We start from the raw sequence: 22,354 nt of genomic DNA, 5'->3' as shown, positions 1-22,354 counted from the left end.
ATCAGGACTGGAGGGAAAGCAGGTTCAACTGCATGACAGAATCACGGGTGGGACCACGAAGAAACCAGAAACGGTGAAAGAAGTAAAAAGTATAAAGATTGGAGAAAAAGATATAAAATTCATTACTTGCAATGACATGTTTCGATAAATAAAATTCCCAAAGGACCTATGGATAATTTATTAGAATTAATAAGTGACTTTGACAGGTGCCTGCACTGGCGTCAGTGACAAACTGTATTTTCCAAAGACGCTCCCGGCAACGTGCGCCATGCCATCCCACAGGCTGTTCTGCACTATAGGTTACCACTCCCTCATCCAGAGCTGCGGCTCCCTTCCCCTCCCCTTGTATCTGGGTGGCCCTCGGACTGGACCGTAACTGATAGAATGTGATAGAAATGATGCTGTGGAATTCCAGGGCTCAGTCAGAAAAGGCTGGGCAGCTTCCTCAACATACTTGGGCTCTTGCAACATCCTTGGGCTCTGCAGGGTAGCTCCCGGTGTCCCCTTTCTCAGATCCTAGCAGCTCAGCTGTGAGACACCCAAGCACATGGGAGGTCATATGAAGGGCTTCTGTGGACAGTCCCAGAGGAAACCAGGCTGTGAGTCAGTCCAGCCCCAGTGCCCTCAGAGGAACAAAGAAGCCCTTGCCATGTGAGTCACCGCCAGTTGTTCAAGTCTTCTCAGCGGAGCCCTGGGACATGTTGGAGCAGAAGGAAGTCCTTCTCGTGGTCCCAGATGCTAAGAGCAAAATAGAATGGTGGTGATTTCGCAGCACTGAGCGTGGGGAAGTTTGTCACACAGCTTTGCATCACCTGAACATACACCCCCAATGGACAGTTAGGGGAAAAAAATGAAATTTAAAAAATGAACATATTTACAATAGCATCAAAAAACTCAAATACCTGAGAATGAATCTACTGAAAGATGTGTAAGACCTTTAGGTAAGAAACTATAAAGCTCTACTAAGAGAAATTAAAGAAGATTTAAATCAATGGAAGAATATGGACACAAACTCAAATATTCAAGTCAAGGTATAAATTTTCCCTAAACTGATCTATTGTTTCGATGCAATCCATTCAAACCCAGCAGCTGTGTAAGTTGATTCTAACATTTGCATGGAAGCATAAAAGGCCCAGCAGAACAAGGACGGAGGGACCCACCGTTTCAGATCCAAGAGCTATGGGTGTGTATTACAAAGCTACCCTGATTAAGACAGTGCAGCCATAAACAAAAGGCCAACGGGACAGAACAGAAAGCCCAGAAATAGACCTATGATTTATGACGATGGTGGCTCTATAGGACAGTTGGGGAGGAATACTTAGTAAAACAAACAAGCAAACAAACAAATAAACAAAGTGTTCACGAGTCATTTGGATAGCCACACAGAAAAAATAAAACTTGACTGCTTCCTCGTACCGTACAGAAGTCATCCCCAGGTGCACTGCAGATTTCAACGTGAAAAATAAAGCAGTAAGGCATCGTGAAGACAAAATAGAAAACTATCTTCATGGCTTTGGGATAAGAAAATGGGATTCAAAAGGCATTAACCATACAGGAAAAGACTGACAAATTGGATCACTCCACAAGGCAGAAGTTCTGCTCATCAAAATACAGCATTACGAGTCAAAAGGCAAGCTACCCAGAGTGGGAAGATCTTCGTTATTTGAATGACTAAGGGTCCTTATCTACAATATATTAAAGTATCCTTCAAATCAGGAAGAAAAAGTCAACCCCATAGAAAATGTGAAAAATCTGAGTAGGCACTTCACAAAAGGAGAGTATCCAACTCATCAACACACATTCGAAAGGATGACCAACTTCACTGCTCCCCGTCCTTCAGAATAGCCAACATCCAAATGAAATGTACCAGGCGTTGCCGAGACAACGGGGTACTTGGAACAACCCCCTGCAGGCAGAGAAAGAGATGGGGCACTTCGGATAGCCACGTAATGTGTCCTGATAAAGTGGAACTTATGCATCCCCCATGACCTAGCAATTCTACATTCAGGCATACACCCAACAGAAATGCGAGTAAATGCAACAACACAACAAAATATCACAGGGGTGCTTGGGTGGCATAGTAGGTTGAGCCACTGACTCTTGGTTTCTGCTCAGGTCATGATCTCAGGGTCTTGAGATCAAGCCCGGAGTCAGGCCCCATGCTCACCAGGGAGTCTGGCTGAGATTCTGTCCCCCTCCCTCTCCCCCTCCCCCCCTAAAATAAATCTTTATTTTATTATCTTTTTTTTTTTTTTTTTAGCATTTTATTTATTTGACAGAGAGAGAGGCAACACAAGCAGGGGGAGTGGCAGAGGGAGAAACAGACTCCCCACTGAGCAGGGAGCCCGATGCGGGCCTCGATCCAAGGACACTGGGATCAAGACCTGAGCCAAAAGCCGACACTTCATGACTGAGCCACCCAGGCGCCCCTAAAATAAATCTTTAAAAAAAAATCACAAATAAAATTTTGACGCAAAGAAGCTAGACTCCAGAGATAACCCATTCTTTGATTCCACTGATGAGTTCAAAACCTAGAGAAGTAGCCCATGGGTTATATGTTACAAGCCTGTGTGGTTACCTTTGGAGATGTGTGAGGGCAGCAAATGGTAAAGGTTAAGGAGAGATACTGGTGATGTTCTATTTCTTGTTTTAATGGTCAGATCGACCTTGTATGGGTGGATTCACTCTGGGGACTGTCGCTGTTATGTATGTTGTTCCCATAAATAAAGCTGAAAGGAGAAAATTTCACTCCAATTTCTCCACTTGTATCCAGGAAAAAACTCTAGATCTCTTCTCAAAAACAATGGATTTGAGGCTTTCCCAGCCCAATATTAACAGGAAAGTAAATTTCTTTTTGCTCAGTTCACCTAGGATGGAACTGAGCCTTGCTTTGGTTTGTGAAAAGGGCTTCAGGAGGAATATTGTAGGTAATATGGCCTGATATGATCAGTAGAAACGGAAATAGTTGGCATTTTCTCAGAGAATCTTTGTGCAATTGTTTTGTGTGTGTGTTTTTCCATAGGGGTCTATTTTCATTTTTTTTCTTTTATTTTAAGGCTCTATCTTATAGTTTAGTCTTCTGTATAATGAAAAATAATCTAGTTTATCATGCTTCCACTACTTAATACCAACTCTCTGGAGACACGATAGATAAATATTGCTAGGAACCAGTTACATATACACAGTTGACTTACGAGTTGTTTTAAGATTACAGGCTTCCTATGTTATCACCATAGGAACAGCGAAGTGTCTGGCCAGGACAGAGAAGTAAACTCTTACCTGACTTTCAAATATTCATTGAAGCAAAACCACACTCTTACGGGAAATGAGTTGCACTTTTTTGGGGAAAACTTAGTACTAAATTGTTTTCTCTGAACCCAGCAGCCAGCATCTGGCACTTAATTCCTCCCCACATGGAAATAACTACAGTTTATCTTGTGCTGGTTACATGCAAGGCACTATGCTAAGTAATTACATTCGTACTTCATTTGTGTTTAACAATATCTCTTTGGCATAGAATCCCTATTTAATAAAAAAAAAAAAAAGAAAAGAAAAGAAAAGAAAGAAAGAAAGAAAGAAACTGAGGCTCAGGAGGGCTGAGAGCATCCCAAGAGGGAAGTAGAGATGGACCTTCATCCAAGTCACTTAGCGTGAAGCCTGTGCCCTGAAACCATGTCCCCTTGCCCAGGGTCACACGCTCGCCAAGGGCAGCGAGTCCTGAGAATGCTGGAGAGAGTGGGGTCAGGGATAAGGCCCAACCCGGTTCCCTCGTGTCTTATTTTTTCAAGATGAATAAGTCCCTTCAGCAAACAACTTGGATCAGTTCTCGTATGTCACCCCCCAAAAGTGACATTCTCAGGACCCTCCAGAACTTTTTTTTTTTTAAGATTTTATTTATTTATTTGAGAGAGAGAGCAGAGTGAGAGCGAGCGCACAAGCAGGGGCAGCGCAGAGGGGCAGAGAGAGGGGGAAGCCGACTCTCTCCTGAGCAGGGAACCCCATGTGGGACTCGATGCCAGGACGCTGGGATCATGACCTGAGCTGAAGGCAGACGCTTCGCCGACTGAGCCACTCAGGTGCCCCTTCTCCGGAACTTAAATTGACAAGGTCACCCAGGAAAATAACTGTGAAGAACCAAGTGATAGTGCTTTTAGCCCCAGCGGCAGTGAAATTCATTCATCCCATCGGTGTCACGGGACTCCGTCTGGGTCTGTTAACTCCTCCGAGAGGAACACCGAGCTACCACACCCAGGAACAAACAGCCCTTTGCTGGCCAGCAGGTTAATGATTGGCCTCGGGAAGGCTAATCTCTGGAAACTGCCGCGGTGGCTGTGGGGTGAGTGGACACACTTCCCTGGGACTCCACCCAGCTGGAGAAATAGGGCAACCTCTTCCTGCGTTGAGCCCGCCTGCATTTAATTTCAAGGGACAGAAAAGGAGTAGGAAGGAAGGAGTCGAAGGGAGATTTATGTTCTGCAAGTAATTTCTGTTCCACCCACTGTGCCCTGGGGAAATAATGACTCCAACTCGACGTGGCGTTTCCTGCGGTCATCTCTGGTCCCCCAGGCTGCGCTTCATTCCCTTAGTCATCCCACAAATATTCGTGCCCACCATGAGGCAGCTGTCTTCTGGGTGCCTGGTGCACTTGAGGGAACCAAGCAAAGATTCCTGGGGGCTGGGGGCCTTTCAGGTGGGAAGAGCCAGGAAAGGAATGATGATTTCACGAGTCTGGTTATAGTACTGTAGAAGTTACTGTCCCTGGAAAAATGGCAAATGACAGGAAAGGGGTGTCTGGGGTGCCCAGGGTGGTCAGTAGCCACTCTGAGAAGGGTTATTTATTCATGTATTTATTTGAAAGAGAGAGTGAGTGAGAGAGAGCATGAGCCAGAGGAGGGGCAGAGGGAGAGGGAGAAACAGGCTCCATTCTGAGCAGGGAGGCCAATGTGGGACTCGATCCCAGGACCCTGGGATCGTGACCTGAGCTGAAGGCAGACGCTTCACTGACTGAATCACCCAGGGGCCCTGAGAAGGTGAGATCTGAGCAAAGATTTGGGGAGGGGCAGGACTTCTCCAAGCCGAGGGGTATCTGAGCAAAGGGCATGCCAGGAGGGAGGAAGGATGCCAGAGCCAAGCGTCTGGAACATGCTGGCCTGTTGGAGGAGCAAGGAGGCAGCAGGAGCAGATACCGTGTGAGGGGACCCAGGGTACTGGGTTATGGGGGTTTTGCAGGATGGTATGAGGACCTGGGGCTTTTAGGCCGAGTGGCATGGGGAGCCTGGCGGGGGCATGGGCTGAAAAGTGACACCACATGACTGAGGTTTCCAAAGAATCTTGCTGGTATGTTAAGAAAAAAAAACTGTGTGGGATCCAGGACGAAGCAGAAGATGAGTAGGGGGTGTTTGGAGGGATCCAGCAAGAGACACTGGGACCAAAGCATGAGAAAAGAGAAGAATCCTAAGTTCAGGGATTTGGCTAAGCAGATAAGAACAAAATTGCCTGTGAGTAGAGCAAGTATTCGGGGTAAAGATGAGACTTGTTTTGGATGTGTTGAGGTGGAGATATCCATTAATTATCCGTGGGGCAATGGGGCGTAGGCAGCAGGAGTGTGAAGTCCAGGAAAGGGAGATCCAGGCTGGCGATAAGCATTTGAGGAGGAGTCAGGATCTAGATGGCATAAAAGCCCCGAAACTGGATGAGATCATTTTAAGGTTGGCAGATAAAACCCAGGACACCTAATTCAATTTGAATTCAGATAAAGAATTTTTACCCTAAGTCTGCTTCATGCGATATTTACTTGTCAATCAAGTAAAGTAAATATTTGGCACTGTGTGATAAGGGGGACACATTTATACTACAAAGTTATTAGTTGTTTGTGTGAAATTCTAATGTAACAGGGCCTGCTCTATTCCTCCTCAGAAAGTGTGACAATGCTACATGGGGACTGAGTGCCAGGAAGGCAGAGAGCTAGGGGCTGAAGTAAGGGGCTGCCCCAGTGGGGGGTTGGGCAAGAGAGAGAGAAGGAGCAAGTGAAGTGGACAGAGAGATTATGAGGTGGGAGGAAGACAGCCCGAGGGGACAGGGTCCTGGAGGAGGAGGTGACTCGTGGCTCTCCCACAGCACAGGGACCACAGTTGACTCTGGGACCTGGTGGCTGGTGGGAGAGCTAGAAAAAACATGGCTGTATTTCTTTGAACTTAAACCTCAGTGTTGCTTCTCTGTCTCAGTTAAAGAAAGCATACCTCATGATGCCCAGAATCCTTGGGGAAGACCTTTCCTGTGTCCCGGGTGGTGGACAGGACTGCCACCCCCCAGCTACATGACCATCCTGCAGGGCTGAGTGTGATGAGAGCTCTTCCTTCTCCTCCTGGGGCCTGACAGGCAGATCCTGAGCTCACTGGTTCTGGATGGATGAAAGGGGTCAGGATGATTTTCACCCTTGTGCTCAGGTAGACACCTTCTACCTTGAAGATGCCCTAGAAGGAACACAATCAGTAGGGTTTTAAGTTCCTGGACACCCCCATCAGGAAAGACAATCGTGAGTACGGATGTAGAATAAAATTAGGGGAATGTGATGTGCATTGATGAGGACAGGGAGGCTGGCTTTCAAGGGAAGAACTGAGGGTCACCTGATGCCCTGAGCCTCATTTCCCAGAAGCACAGGAAGCAGGAAGTTCCTCCAGGCGGCAGCCATGACCATCCCAGGGCTGGAAAGGCCCACACACTTCAGTGTACTTCGCCTTTTTCCAGTTGTGAGTACTTTTATTTCCTCTGGCAGGGGTGGGTGGGTGGGGGGACAGCAGTGGTACCGCTTAAATCCTTCAATTCTTTTAAAATGTGATTGTTACCATTAAGAACCTTAATTCAGGAAAAAACATGATGTTCTTTCTTCGCTTGAAAGCAATGAGGTATAGGTCAGTTGTGACAAGCCCCCTGAACAAAGCTTACTTTGTAGAGTTAAAAAGGAAACAAAACTAACAAAAGCAAACACAAAGCTTGGCCTTTGCTACACTGAAATATAAAAACTGTCCTGGATGTGGGGGGTGAGGTGATTTTCCCAGGGTATAATACCACCCCAGACACAGAACATTCTCTTACTCTGAGAACAAGCCAGGGCAGCAACTCAGAAGAACATTCTGTTTCACAGCTGATAACACAGAGCTCATCTTTGTCTCCTATCCAAAGAATATCATGACTGGAAACCTTAGTCAGCCTTTTTGTACTAGAAAATGAGCTAGAGAAGACGAATGTACACACCTGCAAATTGTTAGCGGGATTACATTTGCCTTTAAAGGAAAAAAAATAATATTTACTCCTATAACATTATGGCTACGTGTATCATCTATCTACTTAAATCTAAACATGTTTTGTTTTTACAGGTTATCCCCCTAAAAGAACTCAGTGACATGGCCTGTGTAAAATAATTTGGAATGATCTCTCTGTAACTTAATTATAATAGGACGTCATCTACTTGTGAAAACTTTTTGTGTCTTTTGCATTTAATCAGTTAGAGATGTCTGGTTACCTATAGCACTGTTCTTTTAAAAAAATAAAAATTATTTAACTGCATTAAAATAAATGGAAGGCATTACATATTTGAAAACTGGGGAAATTTATTTCCTTTGGTGCAGCCTGGTTACCAAATAAAATGAGTCTAATCTGCTTCTCCTAGCGTCTAGTTATTCTCGAGTAAGTGCTATTCATGTTTACCATCGTTCCCGGTGGTGAAGTGGTGAGGCCCTACCAGAGCCCACCAACACAGCCTTCTATCTGTATCAGAGCAGTGGTTCTCAAACTCAGAGGCACTCCCAGATCACTGGTAGGGCTGGTCAAACCACAGAGCTTCTGGGCCCCACCCTGGTGCCAGGGTTTCTCATTTAGTAGATCTGGGTGGGGCCTGAGAAGTTGTCTTTCTGACAAGTTCCCGGGTGGGGTAGATGCTGCTGGTCAGGGGACCAACACCCTACTTGGAGAGAGGCAATCAGAGAGCTTATCTACAAAGAAGTTCTCCACGCTGAATCAGGCGGGGGCAAGGAGAAGCTTCTGACCTCAGCTCCTCGTTTTATAGATGGGAAACCACAATGCAGGTGAATAAATGTCAGTGTCCCTCCAGGACCAGAGCCTGGGGTCCACGTCCAGTCTCCCAGAATTCCAGAGTGGCTCACTGTCATTTCCATCCACTGACATTTCCCTCCTGTCTTTTCAGGACAGAGAGGGACTAATTCTTCTTTCCCTCTTTAAGTCAAAAGGGAGCCTATTTCTTTGTGGCTTGAATTATGCACATTCTTTCCTCCTTTTGATGACAGGCAGAAAGGGGACTGAGTCGGAGCTAGAGGGATGACATCACCATTGTGAACATCAAGAACATTCACATTTCTGCTTATACTTCTTTGAACTTGAACCTCAGTGTTGCTTCTCTGCCTCGATTAGAAAAAGCATGCCTCATGGTGCCCATAGTCCTTTGGGAAGACCCTTTCCACAGGCCCCTGTGAACCCTGACAGAATCCTTGATGGTGTCACATATGGACGCTCATGTTCTAGCCCATAGGACTTTGCTCCTGATGCCTTACTCTGCCCCCCCCCCCAAGCATCCCCATTCTAAGGGCCCATGTTCTTGTAGTTAGGGGAAATCTGGAAGGGCTCCCCACCCCCAGAAATGAGGCTTGCTCTCATTTCCTCAATGCTTGGATGTCCACATCTTTGATGTGGGGGTTCTGCTGTCCCTGGTCAGGGCTTGCCTGGTGACTGATGCATTGGGCAGTAAGCCCCCTTTTTTAACACCCCCCACCCCCCACCCCCACCTCCAGTCTAGGGAGGGAAACAGTCTTTTACATTATAACAAATTCACTAAACTCTTGTTTGTGGCATAAACTCTGAGCTTCGGAAATTCTAAACCTCACTCCCTTCAACCATTACCTTGGTTTATTCTGAATATCAAAAGCTAAGCCAGAATCACTAATAGTAGCTAAAAGGTGGAAACAACTCAGATATCCACCCATAGCTGGATAGATAAACAAACTGTGGTACATTCATACAATGAAATATTTTCAACCTTAACAAGGAATGTTCTGATACATGGTACTACAAAAATTAACCTTGACAACATTATGTCAAGTGAAGCAAGTCGGAATCAAAAGGACAAAGATTGCATGATTCCACTTACAGGCAGTACCTAGAATTGGCACATCCATAGCAATGGAAAGTAGAATGGTAAAATGAAATTAAATTAAGAAAAAATTGGAATACCAAAAAAATTAAATTAAAAAAAAAAAAGAATCTTAGAATACTGAGAAATTAAAAAAAAAAAAATAAAGTAGAATGGTGTAGCCAGAGGATGGGGGTGCGGGGAGATGGTGCGTTGTCTGACAAGGACGGACTTTCCGCCGTTCCAGGGGAGTTCTGGGGATTGGTTACGGCACAATATGAACGTACTTCCCACTGCATGAGTAAGATGACAAACCTGATGTTACATGTATTTCATGACAGCTAAACACTTTTAAAAAGAAAAAAAAAAAAACTATGGAAAAAGGAATGAAATCTGACACGTGCTACAACACAGACAGACCTTGAAATCATAATGCTAAGTGAACTAAGCCAGACGCAAAGGACAAATCCTGTGTGATCCCACTTACATGAGGCACCTGCAATAGACAAGGTCACAGACAGCATCACAGAGACTGCCAGGGGCAGTGGGGAGGAAAACAGGGCAGGTCTCTTTTAATGGGGACGGAGTTTCGGTTTGAGATGATGGAAATTTCTGGACGTGGATGGAGGTGATGTTTGCGCGTCATGAATGTACGTAATGCCATAAATTGTCCGCTGAAAACTAAGTGTACAATTTTATGTTGTGTCTTATCAATAAAAAAATGAAAACAAAGTCAAAAGCTAAGGAGTGACTCTTTCGGTCTCCTGTTCTGTGGACCATCCTGGCTCCCTGAGCTGGAGGAGAATCCCAGGCTAAAGGAAGAAGCGTATTGGCCACACTGCAGAAATGCAAAGCTGTGTCCTTGTGCCAAGCCTCTGAGCCCTGGGCTGTGGGAAGTGCTTGCTCTGTGGGGGTGGGGACTGGGCGGTGAGGGGTGGTCCTCCTCACTAGGAGCAGCGCTGTGACTTTCCCCTCCACTCCTGGACCGCAGCCAGCAGAGACAGAGGTCACCCCCAGTGTTTCAGGCCAGGACCGAGGCGACTGGATTCCAGTCCCACCTGCAAGTCTATAACCTCCACACTGGGCAAGTCATTTGGCTCAGAGCCTTGGTTTTTTTGGCTGCAAACTGAAGGCCTTGGTCCCGATTATTTTGAAAATTCCTTGTAACTCCAATACTCTGTGAATCGACCTAAACCCCGCAGGCCTCCCACGAACATGCGTTGAACAAGGCAACGGAAGCACGTGTTCGTGTTCTCCTGTGAGGACATGGAGGAAGGATCAGAGGGTCGTCTTCAGGGCAGGGAGGGGCCTCAGCATCGGCTTCTGTCAACAGGAGGTCTGGGAACTTCATGTCACTGCAGGAAACCACAGAGCGAAGTCAGTGGTTCAAATGTTCCACACACTCCACACTAAGAGAATTATTCTTTCTCTTTATTTATTTTTTAAATTTTTATTTTTTGTTTTAAAAGATTTTATTTATTTATTTGACAGAGAGAGACACAGTGAGAGAGGGAACACAAGCAGGGGGAGTGGGAGAGGGAGAAGCAGGCTTCCCGCTGACAGGGAACCTGATGCAGAGCTCCATCCCAGGACCCTGGGATCATGACCTGAGCTGAAGGCAGATACTTAACGACTAAGCCCCCCAGGTGCCTCTCTTTCTCTTTAAAATGCTTATCTTAGAATGAAAATGAACCAATGAAATATATGAAAGAAGGACCTGGAGTCCAGAAAGGTCCTGGTATGGGAAGCGAAGCCAGTAGGCCCTGAGCAGAGAGGGACTTTCCTTCGACGTTTCTCTCCGACACGCTCCATTGTCTGCCCTGCGCTCCACACCGGGCGTCAAGCAGGCAGACACCTGCCGGTCCTGCCACCCTGTTCTTACCTTATTCGAGGGGTAAATAAACAAGAAGAAATGAATGCATTTTTTTACCTAAGAGGCAAGAGACAGAGATACAATCTTCATATCCTTTGGTTTGAATGTTGAAATAATCACAATTTTCAAATAATGTAAAGACAGATAAGAGTATCTCCCAATTCTCGGTATTTGGAAACCACTGACTTCCTCAGAAGGAAGGTGCTAACTGCATTGTAAATACACAGTTTTTGTTTACTTGGACAGTCCCGCTTTGGAAAGAAAGCCGGAATGGGTTAGCTATGATATGTCAACTTTCCACGCTGTTATGCGTACTGAAATAACGTGCTGTTTCAACCCGTGGAAATTCCTGACCTTGAAAATGCATGCTACGTAGTCTTCTTAATGCTGCAGAGACACGCACAGTTCATCCCCATGGAGCACCAATAGGAGTAAGAGGTCCCGCTAAAATTCCTGCCCGGGATCTGGACCTTACCTCTGTAAACAACAAAGTGGTTCTCAAATTCTCTGAACTCTGATGGAAATGGTTCTACTGTAGGGTTCCTATTTGCCTGTTTTCTTAAGTGGAATCATCAGAACATAATCTAACCTTTTTCTTGTTGACTCACTATGAATCATCATTATGAATCAAAACCATAGCATTTTCGTACAAAAAGGGCCCTTAGAGCAGCTACCTGCATTTTTAGAGGCACGAACGGGGGCGTGATTGGAGTGGAAAGCAGGAAGCTGCCGCTAGGTTCGAAGGGAGCTAGTCCAGAAGCCGCGGTTGCCTTTCTGGGCCCAAGATCGGGACCGCCCTACCCCTGTCCCCTGCTTCCCGACTTGTGAGTGGCGAGGGGCTCTTACGGCGCTGGACCTGCTGGTTTCCCATTTGCAAAATGAGCTCAGACTCTTGATGCATTTTGCATTTTTGCGTTTGCTATGATGGTTTTCTTTTGGATTTTCACCTAGAGTTGTGACTCCGTGGATGTGTGGGGAGGGAGCGTCATCTCCTTCTAAATGCAAGCCTAGTCTCCTCAGTAGGGGTTTCTGTTTTGCTCTCAACTGTCAGAGGTGGGGTCCCGCTGCAGTCCTTCTGCGGGGAGACTCGGGGTCACTTTCCTGGGCGTGGACCCTCTTCCTTTCGTCTTTGCACTGCCTCGTGCCCCTCCCCTGCCTTCCTGCTCCAAGGATGACTAGAAAATCCGAGTCACCTTTTTTGGGGGGGAGTTACCCCTGCAGTTGCGGGTTTAGACCCTATATTTGTTTGCCGGGGCTGCCGTAATAAGTACAAGAGACTGGGGGCGCTTAAAAAGGGTCATTTTCGCCCAGGCCTGGAGGCTGCAAGGCCAGCAGCAAGGCGTCAGCAGGGTCAGCGTCTCCTTGGCCTGTAGACAGCGTTCTTCTCCCTATGTCTTCACGTGACTGTCCTCTGTGTGTGCACCCTCATCCCCTCCACTAATAAAGCCACCCGTCGGTGCATTGGAGCCACTCTAGTGACCTCATTTTAACTTCGTCGCCCGTTTAATGACCCTGTCTCCGAATGCAGTCACATTCTGAGGTCCTGCGGGTTATGACCTCAACATATGAATTTGGAGGGGGGGCACCATGCCCTCTCCCATAACAGATCTTTTTCACTTTTAAACTACCACGAGCCACTTTGAGAATGAAGACAATTATAATGGGTCTAGAGTTTCATACAGCTCTTATAGGTAAGGTCCTTGAATAATATTTGCAGATTTACTCCAAGCTGATAACTGGAATGAAGAATAATTGATGGATTCATTCTTCCTGAAAGGATCCGTTCCCACGTCATTCCAACAAATGCAGTGATTGATACCACAAACTTGGGCATGGGAGACCGTTCCAGGCCCTGCAGGGGAGGGAGGTGGGGGAAAGGCTAGCTATCTGGCTACCTCTGGGCTGCAGAGCAGGGGTGGGGGGACCCAGAGAGAGCTGCAGGACCCAAAGCCCAGGCCATGCAGAAATGGTGGCACTAGGGGCTGGGAGGAAGCTTGGGGTTCCTGGGACGCAGATTAGCACCACTGGTCCAATCCCCTCTTAGTCCTGGGCCTTCCCCCTTTACTGAAAATAGGCTAAGAAAACACACCAGAAAAAGTATCAGTCACCTGAGTGCTGGGAAGGAATTAAAAACCAACTGGACAAGAGATACAGTCCGTCTTATGAGAACAAAAAGTTTTTATAGGTACAGAGGACTCAGAACTTGGCATTTGGCCTCAGAAGAGTCTACTAAATGTTCAGTCCCCATAGTTACTTCCTAAGTCTGGCCCAGAAGCCTGACTGCTTTATAGAGACCCTAGAATTCAGTCTACCTCCTTGTCTGTCCTCTTTAATGCCAGAACGCTCTAGGGCCCAGTGTGTCTCTATCTCCCCTCCTTGTCCCTCCACAGGGCTGGCTGTGGAGGGAAGGATGCATCTACTCCTCCACCCAGCAACCACCCAACATCCATCCACTCCTGTACCCAACATCAACCCAACATCCATGTCCTCCTCCATCCAACAACCACCCAACATCCATCCACTCCTCCACTCACCATCCACCCAATATCCATCCACTCTGCCAAGATCCATCCTTTAAACTCTTAACACAAGCAGGGCACCATGTATCAATCTTTTTTCTTCTAATTTTTTCCCCTGAAGATGAATACCTGAGAAACCCGACAAGCAAGTGTCAGAGGAAACAGAGGTCTAAAAGTGCTCCACAAACACGGTATAACTAACCTGCCTGGACTTCAAGAATGGTCTGGGTGATGGTATTAGCTTCTCTTGGACGTTTTCTCTCCTGGGTCCTGTACAGGTGAAGTGTTTTTGCTTAAGAAAGACGTTACTTAAAAAGATGAAAGCCAATGGGGAGGGACAGAATCAATTGATATCTTCTTAGAAATCACTCGAAGGAAGAGATACTGAGGAATACAAGCATTAAGAAATTTAAATGACCCCATAGACAAGTATGGTCATGTATGGGTTAGAAGGAAACTTTGCAATACAAGAAAGATCTTCTAGTCCACAAGAATCTATGCATTTGGACTTTTTACAAGTCTAAGTATCTAGCAAATTGCCTCCACACCCCACAACAAAGTTTCAGCTGGGAATCAGCCATTACAAGTTCTCTGGGGGAGCAGGGAGGCCTACACCAGTCTTCCCAAATTAATTTGACTCTTATCTTGTAAATTTAATCTGCATAAAGGCATCATCTCTTGTTCATCTTAAGGCCAGTCTTTGGCCAGAATCTCATTCAGAAGGACTATAGTAAGCAAAAGGAACTTGACCCTTTACTGCCGTGCCTCTGAAGGAGCACGTTCCTAACACATTCTACCTTCTCTTAAAAATCCTCTTTCCCCATTCCTTCCTGCTCTCAGACTCTCACTCTGCTCCTGCAGCCACGTTTCCTACCCCTTATCTCTCCCCAGACCCCCAAAGTCTAGGACATCAGCTTTACAAGGGCTCATCCTCTTATCCGGCTGTCTTCCGCTCTCCGCCTTCCAGATCGCTTCTTTTTCCCGTGACAAGTTGCTCAGCCCTTAGGGGCAGTCTGGTCCGGTTTGCCTTTCCAGTTTTGCCATTTGTTTCTCTATCCTTGACCCTTGGCTCCAACAGCTTTAGACAACCTCTAAACTCCCCCTTAATAACTGCTTAGCCATGAGGAAAGACACTTGTGGGTTCTTCGGTTTGTTCTTGTCACTTAATGTGAGTTGTCAACTCCTCATCCACAGTCTGGCCAAAGAAGGATGAAAGAAAATAATTTAAAATTGTTTTTGAAATAGTCTAATAGAGTTGTGCTTATCATTTTGGGCAAACCATTGCTGCTTCTAAACGTTGAAAATGTCTAAATCATAAGAAGGTATTTAATTGCCTTAAGAAAGTTAGCAGCCTTGTATAAAAATTAAAAAGCCATTTAATTTATTTTAATCATTTAATATGATTACATATGCATTAAAATTCTGTTCGATCAATTAGACCGTGCTTTTGTACTTGTGTGTGAGCATTTGAAAGCATAAATAGCAAACAGATAGCCTCCAGCTAAAGGGTGTGAAGGAGGAAAATGTAGAGAGAGAGACAGCTCTCACTGAACACAAATGCTGGTTCTGCTGTGGGCTCTCCAGGTCCCATTCTCAGAGATATCTCTGACTCATTTGTTCTCTCTGAGCCCAAGACCCCCATTCTGACACCAGGGGCATTTCCTCTACCTTTTATCATAGAAACACTGGGTTGTGTTTGCCAAGGGCTTTGATTTTCCTGTCTTGGTCCATAGGACAGAGCAGGCAGTTTTCTAGAATATGGGAGGAGAGAGGCTCTTATCTGTAGCTCCAACAGAAAGACTCTGTCTGTGAAGACAGAAGACGCATGTGTCTTCTGGTCTGCTCTGACCTTGAACAAGAACCTCGAGCTTGGACAACCAAACTGAATATCCTCTAAGTGTTTTTAAAGTCACAAAACACTACTTCCATGAGCCAACAATTATCATTGTGAGAATGCCCAGCAACCACTGCCTATTAAGAACGTTATAGGATAGGTTGGTGGGGAGAGGCATGAGGTCAGAAAGTCTAGGGAGATGCTTGACGGTAGTGACAGTGAGAACAGGAAGGTGATGACAAACTCAAGAGGTGCCATAGAAGTTGAGAAAGGAGGTCATCCAAGGCACTGTGGAGATATGAAATGGTGGTGTTATTAAAAGAAACTCAGAAATGAGAGGAGACTGCTTTGGTCAAATAGATGTTCTGAGCTCTGCTCATGTGTTGAGGGGTGACAAAACACCATGGCCTGTGTAGAGTCAGGCTCCCTGACCCCACTGCCCATGACATCCCACAGGAAGTGGTACAGGAGCAAGGAGAAGGAAACAGCACACCTCAGATCATCTCAAGAGGTGAGGTTAGAAGCATGGAAGCCATTTGCCTCCAGGATGTTCCACACTGGGAGGTACAGCATGTTGGCAGAAGAACTGGAAAACAGACCCTCCTAGGTCAGGACTCAACAGGTCAGTGACCTTCAGGTTGTACTGGAGAGCCGTGCTTCTGGGACAGGATTGATTGGAGGGTTTCTCTTAGTCACAACTTGGGTCTAGCCACCTCATACACTGTTGGCTTCTCTGGTGTCCAGCTGGGAAAAAACTGCCTTTGGGTTGAGCACCCATCTCTGGTGTAGGGTCATACCCAGGGTCCAAGCTGGCTTCCCTGGAAGCACATGGTACAAGCCCTAGAGTCTTCCTGTCCCTAAAACGTTCTATGGCCACTTTTCTTGGTAGCAGCAAGTGCTTTGGGTTTCACGGTCAGTGAGAGTGTGGGAGAGAGACTGGAGATACTGGCTGGGAACAGGGAGCCCCAAAAGGGAGTGATCAAAAAATTCTCCAAAGAAAAGGGGGAAAATAATTAAAACAAGATCTCAGAGATGTAGAAAACAGCCCAAAAGATGGAGCAGGGATTAGCTTTGTCAAATTAAAAAAAAAAAAAAGTTTTTTCTGAAAAGCAGGAGCAAGTGAGATAGACTCAGTTGACTTAAAGAGTTAATAGAAGCTCCAGTCAAGTGATTTTTATAACTAAAAGAGACCCTGTAGGTGATCTGCACAGTAGCTAGGACTCAAAATGCATAAGAAGGTATTTCAAGCCAGACCAAGGCCCCCACTGGAATTTCTGAGCTGATGCTCTTATGATGGAACACATCTAACCAAACAGAGAAATCTGGGCCCAGAAGCCCAGATGGCAAACAGGGTAGAGGTCAGGGCAGGACCACGTATGGGGGCACAGTTCGGATGAGATGAGGTGACCCCTAGATCACAAGCATTATAAGGTCAAGAGCTCTAAGTGGGGGGCATTAGAAAGTCCAGCAAATGTGTTGACGTCACTGCACAGGACTGGGTAGAGAGAAACCTTTGATTCCAGGTCTGATGGTGAGGCAGCATCCTGCGGTTTGGGGAAATCACGGCCACACAGCACAAAAGGACTTGGGCTTTGTGGTTGAACACCTGAGCTCTGAGTCCTGCATCCGTAATCGGCGAGTGATGGGGAGAGAATGACAGGTCCTGTCAGGATAGAGAAAGTTCCCTCCAAGTCCATCATGGCTCTTCTCCACTCCCGAGAGGGCCTTCCTGACTTCAGATACTGTTATTTACCATGGGGGAGGGACGTGCTAACCATGAATGGGGCCGCCACCTTGCAGCAGTAATGCAGTGGGGACAGAAGGAGGATTATGCTCCATAGCTTTGCAGGTGGCCCTTTGTCCGTGGGGAGACGGCCTGGCCCTCATCCCATCCTGGATGACTCGGGGGTTGCAGGACAACCTCAGCTTTCTGGGCCAAGTCAACACGAGGCTGGGGGTGAGGTCATCGGACCCTCCCCTGTGCCTTGTTCTCACATCTGCAGTCCCCCGCCTGTTCCGAACAGACCCCACTGCTGCTCTTCTCTTGTCTACCTCTTGTGTTACCGACGCCAACACAAAAGCTCAGGCTTCTAGCCTCACAGCACAGCCAAACCTGCCACAGCGGCAGGGAAGAGCCCCTCAACTCCTGGTCCAGTCAGGCCTGGCTGGCCAACTGCACAGCTTCATCTGTTTCCATTAGCTTCTGTGAAGTCCTCCTGAACAGAGACAAAGCAGAGGTGTTTGCTCCATCTTCTTTCTTCTTTTGTTTTTTAAAGATTTCGCTATCTCTATCTCTAGCTATCTATTTTAGAGAGAGAAAGAGCGTGCATGCACACAGGCAGAGGAGGGGCAGCAGGAGAGGGAGAGAATCTCAGGCAGGCTCTGACTCCCTGCTGAGCGTGGAGCCTGATGCGGGACTCGATCTCACCACCCTGAGATCATGACCTGAGCAGAAATCCAGAGCTGGCAGCTTAACCAACTGAGTCACCCAGGTGCCCTGCTCCATCTTCCTTCTGATTCGTGTTCCTCAACATCCTCTCTACTTTCCCCATTACTAAATATCCATTCCAGGGTTATTGGGCCATCGCTCATTGACTGGAGGCACCTGTCGTGTGAAGGTTGTGGCCTGGCTCCGGCTGGTGGATGGTTATTGCCATCTCTGAGGAACTGAGGCCACAGCAGACCACCCTCTCCAGCGGTTGGACGGTGAGGGAGTCTGGTCTCCAGGAACCTTGCAGGGTCTGCTTCCTGGGAGCAACCACTGTGGGCTTTGCTGGACCCAAGTGCATCTGCCATGGCCCTTCCTTGTTTCTAGTTGAGTCTGTGTGTGCAGCTGATACCAGCCACCTTGCCAAAGATTTGCAGCTTGATTGAATAGCTTCAACATTTTTCCAAAGACTTCTGATCCTCCATTTTAAAATTTAGTCTTTCCCTCTCTTCCTTTTTTATTAGAAAAAAATTCTGTTCTCTTGACAGTAAGCTCCTTGAAGTCAGAGATGACAAATTTTCCTCCAATTTTGTACTGTGAAAAATTTAAAAACACAGATAAGTTACAAGATAAATATAATGAACACCTCTATTCTCTTGGCCCTGGGTGCACCAATGATTGCTATTTTATAACATCTGATTTTTCTGTATAGATACATACACACGCATAATATATTTTCTACAGAAGAAATATATGCTCTGTATACACGTGTATCTATATAGGATACACACACATGCATGCATACTTCTTGACAAACTTTCTGATAATTGTATACATGACGACACTTTACCCCTCAGTATCTATCTCTTAAGAACAAAGGTATTTTCCTACATTATATGATATAATTATAACCTTCAGGGATTTAACATTGCTTCACTTATGATCTAATACAATGTTTCTGTAGCTCTTTTTTTTTTTTTTTTTTTTTTGGAGAGGTGATGTAATTGTCAACCTTGAAACCAGTCTTTGACCCTTCCCTGCTGAACTAGCCCAACTCAGGATCTGGCACAAGGGAAGTCCCTTCAGAACAGAAGTCCCGAAATAAATGTTAGACAGATGTACGAGCAGGTGGATGAGTGAATGAAAAATCCTTTCCGATGTGTCTTCAGACTTGAAAAGCCATGTGACTGCCCACAGTTCATGAACTCCATGTGGGATTACACGACCTTCAAGCTCTTCTCATTGATCTTGGCAGAAACCTTACACCTGACAGGATATATATTTTGTAATTGTGGCTTTTTGTTATTGGGGAGGTGATATTTATGTTACCAGCGGTGAGGAGAACAGTCCAGAAGTTGGCAAACCTGTTCCAAGGGAAGCGTATGGGAGTTACTATTAATTGTGTCTCCTATCTTACGAGCTCCCAGGCTACGGACCACTTTAAACTATTGCGAATGCAAACCGGTATTACAAGCAAGAAAGCAGGAGGAGGGTGGGGTTCTGCATTGCACAATTTCACACCCATCAACAAAGAAGGCTACAGCTTCTGCTGTGATGGCTTTTATTGTGTCAGGCCTGTCACAAAGAGGCTTTTGTGGTAATGGACAGCACACTCATCGCCATCAGAGCACACTGTTCTGTAAGGCAGAATTTCTCCCCTCATATTTGAGAGGAAAATTTTCCTCTCATATTTGGTACCATATAGTGCTGGCAGAAAATCCTACTTAAAGAATCCCCTTTAAAGGAGAGCATGCATGCAAGGTGTGGGCGCTGGCCCACAGCAGGTGCACACAGCAGGTCCCCTCTCTTACTAGTGTTTGGAGCAGCGGGATCCTCACTGTGTGGCAAAACATTTAGAAAGTCAGACCACAAAAGAAATATATTTCACAATCATGATGACTTTTTAAAATTAGAACTTAAGGCAGTCAAAATTCCGCTTTTTTTCTCCCTTCTGACAGTTGATGATTTTCCTTTCTTTTCTTCAACATTTCCTATGCTTTCTGTCAAGGCTTTATGCATCCCAAGTTCTAGCATAAATACATCAGCATCGAGTTACTGTCAAATAAGTTGTAGGGGCACATCAAACAATGATCCTAAAGTGTCCCCGGGAAGCAAGGTTACTTTCTTTCTAACTGCATACAGATTTGAAGTGAGTAGTGCTCTACTTCAGGGATACAAAGTTACAGAGAATATTCTTCTCTCTTTCTTTCTTTCTTCCTCCTTTCTTTTTCTTTCTTTCTTCCTTCCTTTCATTTCTTTCTTTCTCCCTTCATTTCGGCCTCCTTCTCTCCTCACCAATATGTCTAAAAGACTGAAATTTGACTCCCGAGTTTGGAGGGTAACTTTTTAAATCCTTCCCCAACTCCCAAGACCCTTTCCACCCTGCACCCAATGTCTCCCTTCTTCACGTTCTGTCTAGCACTGCTTATGTGACATGTTCACGTCCTGATGAAAATCTCACTGTTCCCATATACGGATCAGTCTCTTGGCGCACGACTGAGGGACCTGGTCCCTGTGCTCTCTTCTAGGAACAAATTGGCTCCTAGCTTGACAATCACTCACTGTGCAGGCAGAGGCTTCTTTCTTTTCCTGAAAAACACATTCCAGAGTACATTTGGTGTGAGGTGATCACTGTTGGTTAAATCAGGAGAAGGAAATTGGGCAGCTTTGGACAGGTGCCCTACAACATGTACCAAATTCTCTTGGTTTTGCAAACTACAGATTGTCTTTACTCTGTGTTTCCTTTATCCCCATGAATCCATAGTGCTTCTTGCACAATGGTTCCTCAAATATTACCCAAGCAGTGAGGGGTAGGGCTTTCAAAAACAAATAACTCTATCTTATTTTACTTGACTAATTTCCTATAGGATATAAAAGACTGAAAATGAGAATATCAGTATCTGTTGTTTAGGTAGCTGTGTTACTGTTGAAAGACTGTATTTAGGGACATGCTTCAGTTATTTTATAAACTGCATTACCTTATATTTTATCTTTTAAAGCAAATGATAGATTTCTTAAAGGATGTGATAAAACATTAGTTAGGATATTGGATGAACAAAAGAGCAACCAATAGAATTGCCGACGACTTGGGTGAAAAGAGCATTGTATTTTTCCCATTGCGAAGGGACGATGCTGACCTTGGATTAAAATCAGGGAACCGTAATTATTGAGAAAATCAGCTGGCATATTTATGAAACTGTCTTCAATCACATTTCACTCAGTCACCGATGTTTTCCAATGATACCGCCTGTTTTCTTTGGTGCACCCATGGGGAGTCAGAAAGTCTGACTCTGATGTGTTTTCAAAAATCCAAATTAGTCAGTTGACTGTGCTTGATGGGTTGGGTGAGGAATAGTCCTGTAACGCCCACTGTTCTCTACTGATATGGCATATTCATTTTGAGGGTAAAAATGCAGGTGGAACTGTCTCTGCCTTCGTGGTTCCTGACCCCAAATGATGTGCGGCAGAGCAAGGAGCTTACCACCCAGAGCTCAGCCTCCATGGAGGCAGGTGAGGCCACTTCCCACCTGGGTGACCTTGAGCAAGTCAATGTCTTCAAGGTTCTCTCTCTTGTTGGGGCCAGATCAAGTAAACTCTCTCTGGGGGCTCTGAAAGAGAAGGCAAATGAGATCCTATGTGTGAAATTCCTAGCACAGTGTCTGGCACATAAGTATTTGATAAGTGATTATGATTGTCATTAAGTCTAACAAGATGTTGGGTTCTTTCTTTAAACAAGGGATTCAGGGCAACAGGGTGGCTCAGTCGGTTAAGTGTCTGCCTTTCGCTCAGGTCATGATCTCAGGGCCCTGGGATCAAGTCCCACATTGGGCTCCCTGCTCACCAGGGAGTCTGCTTCTCCCTCTCCCTCTGCCCACCCCCACCCCTGCTTGTGCTTTCTCTCTGTGTCTCTGTCTCTCTCAAATAAATAAATAAAAATCTTGAAAAAAATTTAAAAAACAAACAAACAAGAGATTCACTCACAAAGGTGTGTTTAGACCTTTCCGTCAATAGCAATGGCCAAAAGAAGTACACACTTGAAGATCTTGATGCCTCCCTCCTCAGAGTGAAGCTCACACATTTCTTTGTCCTGTTTTCTCTGTGTCCTGTAGTTTGAAAGCTGGGCCTTCGAGCTCATGCATTTTGTTCTGTTCGTAGCTGGCCTAAGTTAGAATGAGCCTCAAGGATAGAAGGACAAGCCTGGAGATACACAGATATTTATTTTACATATTCAGGGGGAAATGTACTCATTCACTCTTCATTTTAAGATACACTTTGGTAAAGATTTTATTTATTTATTTATTTATTTATTTCCTTCTTACTTACTTGCTTCCTGTTCCAGGGGAGGGGCAGGGCTAGAGAGAAAAGGAGAGAGAGCATCCCAAGCAGACTCCATGCTGAACGCAGAGCCCAAGGCAGGACTCCACATGGGGCTCGATCTCATGTCCCCAAGATCACAACTTGAGCCGAAATCAAGGGTCACATGCTCAGTCAACTGAGCGGCTCAGGTGCTCCTCAAAATACATTTTTGTAAGTGCCTAACAGGTGAGACGTTTGAACA

The 22,354-nt window shown here is 45.7% G+C and overlaps 1 long non-coding RNA gene across 1 annotated transcript; it reads left to right on the top strand.

The window, feature by feature from the left end:
* Positions 1 to 6,626: 6,626 nt before the first annotated feature.
* On the top strand, positions 6,627 to 7,668 carry LOC131833076 (uncharacterized). Its single transcript, XR_009354301.1, has 2 exons — positions 6,627 to 6,749; positions 7,377 to 7,668. It is a non-coding gene; the product is annotated as an uncharacterized LOC131833076 (long non-coding RNA).
* The last annotated feature ends 14,686 nt before the right edge of the window (positions 7,669 to 22,354 follow it).

Source organism: Mustela lutreola, chromosome 6, assembly GCF_030435805.1.
Source record: "Mustela lutreola isolate mMusLut2 chromosome 6, mMusLut2.pri, whole genome shotgun sequence".
NCBI classification, from domain to species: Eukaryota; Metazoa; Chordata; class Mammalia; order Carnivora; family Mustelidae; genus Mustela; species Mustela lutreola.
The sequence above is the reverse complement of the archived record's forward strand: the minus strand, read 5'-3'. Positions and strand labels throughout refer to the sequence as shown.